Here is an 8,915-nt window from a genome sequence, read left to right as displayed (position 1 = left end):
CTCAGGTCATGATCCCAGGGTCCTGGGATCGAGTCCCACATCGGGCTCCCTGCTCAGCAGGGAGTCTGCTTCTCCCTCTCTCTCTGCCTGCCACTCCCCCTGCTTGTGCTCTAAGGAATAAATAAAATATTTTAAAAATAAAATAAAATAATAAACTGCCGTCTATGAAAAAAAAAAAAGATTAGTTAACAAATCCGTCACCTCACATAATGACAAAATTTTTGTGTGTCATAAGAATGTTTAAGATCTCAGGGGCGCCTGGGTGGCTCAGTGGGTTAAAGCCTCAGCCTTTGGCTCAGGTCATGATCCCAGGGTCCTGGGATCAAGTCCCACATCAGGGTCTCTATTCAGCAGGGAACCTGCTTCCTCCTCTCTCTCTGCCCACTTGTGATCTCTGTCTGTCAAATAAATAAATAAAATATATATTTTTTAAAAGAACATTTAAAATCTCTCTTAGCCACTTTTTTTTAAAAGATTTTATTTATTTGAGAGAGAGAGACAGAGATAGTGACAAAGAGCACAAGCAGGGAGGAGAAAGAGAAACAGGCTCCCCGTGCAGCAGGCAGACTTACGCAGGGCTCGATCCCAGGACCCTGAGATCATGACCGGAGCCAAAGGCAGATGCTTAACCGACTGAGCCACCCAGGCATCCCTCTTAGCTACTTTCAAGTATATAATACAGTATTGTTAACTATAGTCACTATTCTGAATATTACATTCCCAGAACTTACTCGTTTTATAACTGCAAGTTTATACCCTTTGACCAATACCTCCACATTTTGCTTTATTTCCCAGTCCCTGGCAACCACCTCTACTCTCTGTTTCTGAGATCACTGCTTTAGTTTCCAAATATAAGTGAGGCCGTACGGTATTTGTCTTTCTCTTTCACTTAACATAATGTCTTCAAGGTCCATCCATGTGGTGGAAATGGCAGAATTTTTCTTTTTTTTCTTTTTATTTTTTTGACAGTTTTAAAAAAATATATATTTATTTATTTGACAGACAGAGATTGCTAGTGGGCAGCGAGGCACGCAGAGACAGAGGGGGAAGCAGGCTTCTCGCTGAGCAGAGAGCTCGATGAAGGGCTCGATCCCAGGACCGTGGGATCATGACCTGAGCTGAAGGCAGAGGCTTAACTCACTGAGCCACCCAGGCGCCCAGAATTTTTCTTTTTATGACTGAATAATCTTCCATTATATTTGTATACCACATTTTCTTTATTCATCCATCAAAGTATAAACCTAAACTTAGGCTGTAACATTGCTTTGGGTTTTTGTTTTTTTTTTTTAAGATTTTATTTGTTTATTTGAGAGAGAGAGAGAGAGAAAACACAAGCAAGGAGGAGTGGCAGAGGGAGAGGGAACGGACTCCCCACTGAGGAAGGAGCCCGATACAGAACTCAATCCTAGGACCCTGGGATCATGACCTGAGCTGAAGGCAGATGCCCAACTGACTGAGCCACCCAGGCACCCCCACTTGTTTTATTTTTTAAGTTGTTGTTGCTCATTTAAGTAGCATTTACATCCAGTGTGGGGCCTGAACTCATGACCCTGAGATCAAAACTGGTATGTTCTTCCAACTGAGCCAGCCAAGTGTCTCATAAATAAATTAGGCTCATGCTGTGTTTATTTAGTTTTATATTTCATTTTCTATTTAAAATAGTATCTTTATGTTATTAAATCTGCGATACGATTTTTTTTTCTTAGCTCCATGATATTCTACTTCAACTCATCAAGTTTTTGTATAACCAACTCTGCTGAGAATATCTTTGTTCAGAAATCACTGTCGAAAAAAGGAAAGAAAGAAAAAGAAATCACTGTCCATATTTCTGGTTTTTTTCCTTACGAGAAACTCCTAGAAGTAGTATTCCTGGTCAGAGAATAGGTCCATCTTTAAGGCTTCTCAACTTCCAGACAGACAAGTTTATATTCCACTGCTATGTCTGGGAGAACCCCCAGAGTAAAGCCGTTTGGCTACATTAGAGAACTTTCAGCAACTTAGACTTTGCCTAAAATGTGAGGCATGAGCTAAGCAGTTTCCTTTCATCAAAGACTTCCTGAGTTTGGGCATGGGGCCATAGGGACAGGACAGGAGGCTGTGTGGGGTCGGCTCAGAGGTGACCCATCACCCGCATCTGTCCAGGGTTGCAGAGCTCTTCAGGAGGCAGAACTCTGGGGCGGAACTGGGATGGTCTCAGGCAGACCAAAACAATTGGTCACCCTCATTACCAGCTCCTGGCATAACCCTCAGCAAGCCCCAAAATCTCTATCCCTGTGACGGTGCTGTCCTGGGCTGGGGGCGGGAGGTACACCCCCCAACCCCGCCCCCCTCCCGCCCCCTCACCCCAGGCTGAGAAGGAGCCCCACCCTCCTGGAGTCTGGGAGGCAGATGAAAAGCCGGAAAGCTGTCAACCTAGGGGAGCATGGGGTGGGGGGAGGACAGACTCACATCCTACCTGCCTCCTATCCAGCTGTGTGACCTGGGCAAGGTGCAAAAAGCTTCCATTTCCTCCGCTGCACAATGGCAGGAGAAGTGACCTCCTGCAGCTATAGCCAAGATTACAGTGTTGGATGAAAGCCCTCAGCAGGCATTAGCTTCGTCAACTTCAGATAATGTCAGCTAGAGCAGGTGAGTTTTATATCGTTTTATATACAGCCACAGAATTTCAAAGGAAAGAGGGTCTGGCGTTTTGGGAGGGACCTCCTTTACGAGGTGTGAGGGGAGTCTGTTTTAGAAATTAAAAATGCCGTAGTTCTACTAAACATGTGTGAAGTAAGGGGCAGAGTTTAAGGTCCTTTTCCTCTCCAGCTTGAGGTCCCGGGTGGTTCTCCCCATTCCCCTACCTGGGTGTCTTCCAACATTCCATCTTTTTGATTTACACTCCTGCTAACAGACTAAGTGCAATACAAATAAGAAGCATTTATTGTGTTAGCTATTTAAATAACCACCATGTTTGTTGTTTGCTTCAGTATTAAATCTATGTATTGTCTTTGTTATTTATTTATTTTTTTAAGATTTTATTTATTTATTTGGCAGGCAGAGATCACAAGTAGGCAGAAAGGCAGGCAGAGAGAGAGAGGGGGAAGCAGGCTCCCTGCTGAGCAGAGAGACCGAGGCAGCTTGATCCCAGGACCCTAAGATCATGACCTGAACCAAAGGCAGAGGCTTTAACCCACTGAGCCACCCAGGTGCCCCTGTCTTTGTTATTTAAATATAAAATCTAGGCAGGGTCTTCACTGCTTAAACATTTAACTTGTATCATGTTCATGATCTTTGCTCTGCACCTACCAGACTGTAACTAGAAAGTAGACTAGGGGTCTAGGATCTAGGAGAGCTTCTGGCACATAGTAGGTGCTCAGTAAGTATGTGTTAAGTGATATAATGATGATAGAGGGGCGCCTGGGAGACTCAGTGGGTTAAAGCCTCTGCCTTCGGCTTGGGTCATGGTCCCAGGCTCCTGGGATCGAGCCCCACATCGGGCTCTCTGTTCATTGGGGAGCCTGCTTCCCCACCCTGCCTCTCTGCCTACTTGTGAGCTCTCTCTGTCAAATAATTAAATAAAACCTTTAAATTTTAAAAAATGACGATAGCATTCCCCACCGATGGTAAGCTTACTCTGTGTGCCTTCCCATTGTGCACAGGTAGGTTTCCCCCGATGAAAATCCAGCTGGACAGATGAGAAACGGAGGCTCAGAAGGTAAAGGGACTACAAGAAAAAGCAGAAATTAGATTTAGCAGTTGCTGCCCAGAGCCCAGACTGTGTAACTCACACCCCAGCAGAGGGTCATGATTCACAGTGAGCAGGAGGTAGAGGGAACTACATAGTCCCTCCTCAGGAGCAAGAGAGAAAAAGGGGACATTGAGAGCTTTAGGGGTCCCAGTCCCTGAGCTCCACGCACACTCCATGAAGGAGAATGAGCCTCGGTCCTGCTGGATCAGCCGTCCTGGGAAGTCCCTTCCCGGGGACTCAGAAGAGAACGAGCAAGGACCTTCGTTTTGAAGATGGGGATATTAAGGCTCAGAGAGGGGGACAGCTTTGCCCCCGGGGCCCAATCAGCAAGTGGTGGGTCTAGGATTCAAACCCAGTATGCTGACCTTGCAACGTGTTGCATCTCTTGTAAAATGCGATTCCAAAGTCCTTCCTCTTGGAAATCTTAATTTAGTAGGTCTTGGGTGAGCGCCAGAAACCTATATTTGTAACAAGTTCCTCAGGGTAGTCATATGATCAGGGAGTCCTGGGTAAAGGGCCAGTCAGTCTGTCAGTCACCATCCACAGATCTATTCCCACAAGTTCTAAGCACCAACTGCTCAACTGTGCTTCTGTTCTCGAAAATGGTGGACGTGGTAGGGTCCCTGCCTCACCTTTCACTAGGTACTAAACTCAGGCAGGTCACCAGGCTTCTGTGAGCACACAAATTACGTAAAAACCAGAGGAATAAACTATCACGTAACTGCTTGGAAGGCCCACAGAGTGTTGTGCAAATGTTTGATGTTATTTTATTGACTTAGACCTTGCTAGATAAAAATGTGTTTGTATTTCACAAGTATGTGTCACTTAAATACCAAGTAAGGTGTTCCATGATCCCACCCAGAGGTCAGCAACCGTTCTGAGCCCGGAGAGCTACTAGAGATGTGCCTGGGACAAAGCAAAGTTGGGGGACAGGAACAAGGTCGGGGAGCATGAGAAGCCTGCTGTCTCTTTTCTTACACACTCCTTCCCATCCTATGTTTATTCTGGAGGCCACTTTATTTAAATTTTAGTCATGAGGGCACCTGGGTAGCTCAGTGGGTTAAAGCCTCTGCCTTCGGCTCAGGTCATGATCCCAGGGTCCTGGGATCGAGCCCCGCATCGGGCTCTCTGCTCAGCAGGGAACCTGCTTCCTCCTCTCTCTCTCTCTCTCTGCCTGGCTCTCTGCCTACCTGTGATCTCTGTCTGTCAAATAAACGAATAAAATCTTAAAAATAAATAAATAAATAAATTTTAGTCATGATTTGTAGGTCACCTCTTCCAGGTAGCTTTCCCTGATTGCAGCCAGTGCATTTTCATTCTCCTATGGACACTCATAGAACTTGGTATGTGCCTGTCTCAAGCGCTGAGTGTTTCTCCTTAGGGCCAGACCCCAGTTTCCCCTCTGGGCACATGCTCTTTCACTCATACCTTCTTGGGCTCTGCAGGCCCCTGCGTTTTGAACTTTGGGTCACTGTTATGGGTCAGGATATCCAATCAGAGCTGCTGTTCCCCAAAACTGCCTGAGAAGAATCGCCTGGGACTTGTTTTAAATGTACACAGGCCAACTGGCCTCTCCCCTCGAGGTTCTGGTTTCCTCATAGGCCTGCCTTGGGACTGGGGATGTATTCACCAACCTTCCACGACCTAGAATCTAGTTTTTCAATCGTAAAGGGCATACAGATCACTTGAGCTCAGTAATACAGATCCTCGTGTCCTAGGTCTGGGGCAGGCCAGGAAGAATAACTTCAAACCCGCCCCCTGGGGTGGGGGGATGGGGGGGGCTGCAGGTCCAGGACCCCAGGTTATTCTTATCTTTAGGCCTGCTGGAGAAGCCAGGATTTGGGGCTGTTCTCAACCGCAACCAGCACACCCGGGTAGCTTTTGAAATCTACTAAGATCGCAACAAACAAACAAAAAAACCCACAAACTATACTTAAGGTCCAGATCCCCCTACAGACCAATTTAAATCAGAATCACTCAGGTTTTTGGTTTGGTTTTTAAAGTTTCGAATGATCAGGTGCTGAGGCTCCCTGATTTAGTCCCTACCAGCACGGAAATAAATTAATGGAATAGAGCATCCCATGGACTTGTGGGCTACAACCTTTGACTCGATTCTGTGCAGCTCATGTGAGTTGCTAAACCAATGCGGGTCTGAAAATGAGTGCAGAAGCAAGGACGTCCTGGAGTTCACAGAGCAGCCATGGGGACAGACAGACTGAGGGAATTTGAGGACACCCTGGCTCCCCCCCACCCGCCACCACCACTCTGGGACTGACAGCTCTGCAGCATCAGGCCATGAGGTCATGGTCAGGGAAAGCAGCAACAAGCCTGTGGATCGCTGAGCTATGAAAAGTGAACAGGACTTTGTCACAAAGTGGGCAGGGCCTTCGGAGCACAGAGGACGAAAAGTACGCAGTTTGGAGGTGTGTGAAAGAACACAGCAGGTTCGGGGAAGGGAACTGGCAGCAGTCGGCCTTGTGTCTAGGGCCTGGGGGTGTGAAGGGGAGCAGGAGAGATAGGCCCAGATGATTGCAGGGGCCTGGGGAATGGGAGCTGAAGAGAAAGGAAGGTCACTGACCTCTTGCTAGGTGACTTTCTCTTGGCTCACAGTAGCCAAGCCGCCCCTGGCAGATTGTGTAAAGCTTTTTTTGTGGACATAAGGGCCCATGGAGCCTGAGGGCACTAGACAACTTTCTAGAAAGCATTTGGCAGAAACGGAGTTGGGGGGGGGTGTTGCTGGGCAGAAGGAGAGTAGGGGGTGCTTAAGCAAAGGTCCATCCTATGTCCCTTTTCCTGGGACTCCAGACCCTCTTGGGCAAACACCCTTTTTTCCAAGCACTGAGTTGGAGGGCCAGAAACAAGGCAAACAGCTCTACCCTAGTGAGCTGGCGGTGGGGAAAGGATTCACCCTCACAAATGACTATAACATAGGGCAGGGGCTTGGAAATGCCCCAAAATTTGTGCTATGGGAAGACAGAAGCAAAAGCCATTGATTTTTCTTGGGTCAGAGAAGGCTCTTCTGAGAAGGTGAAGAGCCTTGAAAGGTTAATATGTTTAATTGGTGAAGAGCGGAGGCACCTGGGTGGCTTCGTCGGTTAAGCATCCAACTCATGATTTCGGCTCAGGTCATGATCTCAGGGTTGTGAAATGGAGCCCTGTGTTGAACTCTGTGCTGGGTGTGGAGGCTGCTTAAGATTCTCCCTCTCTGTCTCTCTCTGCCCCTCCCTACCCTCTCTGCCTCTCTCTCAAATTAATAAATAAATCTGTATTATTTTATTTTATTTTTTTTAAAAATTTAAAGACTTTATTTTTTTGTCAGAGAGAGAGAGAGAGCACAAGCAGGGGGAGCCGCAGGCAGAGGGAGAAGCAGACCCCCCGCTGAGCAGGGAGCCCAACGTGGGGCTCCAACCCAGGACCCTGGGATCATGACCTGAGCTGAAGGCAGACGCTCAACTGACTGAGCCACTCAGGTGTTCCAATAAATAAATCTTTAAAAAAAATTGGTGAAGAGTCCATGGTAAAAGGCGCGGAAGAGACTTAAGGTACCAAAGATTTACAAAACACTGAGAGACTGCACACGGCTGAGGTGCAGAATGTCGTCAGTTGTGAGGTGGACAAACAGGCAGAGGGGCCGGACACAGATCAGCCAACTTAAGAAGCTTAGGTTGGGGAGGCAAGAGGGAACTATTGGAGGGTTTGGTTTTTTTTTTTAAGATTTTATTTATTTATTTGACACAGAGATAGATCACAAGTAGGCAGAGAGCCAGGCAGAGGGGGGGGGCAGGCACCCCGCCAAACAGAGAGCCCAATGCAGGGCTCCATCCCAGGACCCTGGGATCATGGACCCCAGCCGAAGGCAGAGGCCTAACCCACTGAGCCACCCAGCCATCCCCCCACAAGGTTTTTAACTTGAGGAGTGAGGTGGTCAAAGGTAGGTTCTAATATCCTCTAGGATCTGATCAGACTGGAAGCTGGAGATATGGAGAATGGCTTAAGGGGCTGATGAATGAAAGAACTGGTAGATGAAGATGGAAAAATGAAAAGCTAACTTCATGAATCCTGAATCAGAAAAGAGAAGGTTTTGAGTTCCAACCTTTATATGTCCAAGAAGAGCCAGTTAAGGGCCTGGGGGTTTCTGACTAAGAACTAAGAGCTGGATGGGGCACCTGGGTGGCTCAGTGGGTTAAGCCGCTGCCTTCAGCTCAGGTCATGATCTCAGGGTCCTGGGATCGAGTCCCGCATGGGGCTCTCTGCTCAGCAGGGAGCCTGCTTCCCTTCCTCTCTCTCTCTGCCTGCCTCTCTGCCTACTTGTGATCTCTGTCTGTCAAATAAATAAATAAATAAAATCTTTAAAAAAAAAAAAAAAAGAACTAAGAGCTGGAGGGGCAGAGGCCACCATGCAGCATGACAGAAACAGACTGATGAAGCTCCAAACACATGTGTTCCTGTTGGCCTGGGAGTTCCTCACTCGTTCAAGTCTGTTGTGCCCCAAGTGTATATTCAGTTTCAATTTTTGCCTCCTCTTCAGGTTTTACCACAGGAGACTAAGTCTGCTCTAAACTGGAATGAATGATTTATGCATCTGAACACTCTGGATGCCTGCCTGATTTATTTGGTTTTCAAATAATACATCTGAACAGGAATTCACACAAGACAGGGCAAACATAATTTTGAGGTGAACGCCCTTCCCCAACTGTTGCCCCATTTATCATTCCAAACCATCGTGTGACCTTGTCATCATCCTGTGGAGCCCCGAATCTATCCCTGCACACTAATTAGATGCCAAGTGCCTCCGTCTTGACAGTCAAGATTTGCTCTATCAGACCCTACCACCTGACCTTTACAATCTCCTGCTACTGTGACTTTCTCCACTCGTCCAAATTCCAGTTACTCGAACCAAAGCCCAGTTCAAACACTTCCTACCCTATGAAGCCATCCCTGGTTCCCCTCGAAAGGCCCTTCACTTTTCCGAATTTCCACAGTCTTCTGTTTTTATATACCTCATTAGACTCTAAGATTCCCCAGGGGAGCTTGGACATGAACATCGGCACACAGCAGGTGCCTCAGGGGACTTAGCTTAAATGAGGTGGCATGTTCTCCCACATCCCAAACAGCAGTTAAACAGGCCAGCTCAAGCACACCAAATTTTGGAGTCGATATCTCTAAAGTGCTGTCTGGACAAGTG

At 47.2% G+C, this 8,915-nt stretch overlaps 1 long non-coding RNA gene across 1 annotated transcript; it reads right to left on the bottom strand.

Moving 5' to 3' along the window:
- Window positions 1-4,749, bottom strand: LOC309847171. Its single transcript, XR_014302354.1, has 3 exons — window positions 4,096-4,749; window positions 3,616-3,706; window positions 1-110 (listed from the first exon to the last, which is right to left on the bottom strand). It is a non-coding gene; the product is annotated as an uncharacterized lncRNA (long non-coding RNA).
- Window positions 4,750-8,915: the final 4,166 nt, after the last annotated feature.

The sequence above is a fragment of the Mustela nivalis genome (genome assembly GCF_964662115.1).
Source record: "Mustela nivalis genome assembly, chromosome: 13".
Classification (NCBI taxonomy): Eukaryota; Metazoa; Chordata; class Mammalia; order Carnivora; family Mustelidae; genus Mustela; species Mustela nivalis.
The sequence above is the reverse complement of the archived record's forward strand: the minus strand, read 5'-3'. Positions and strand labels throughout refer to the sequence as shown.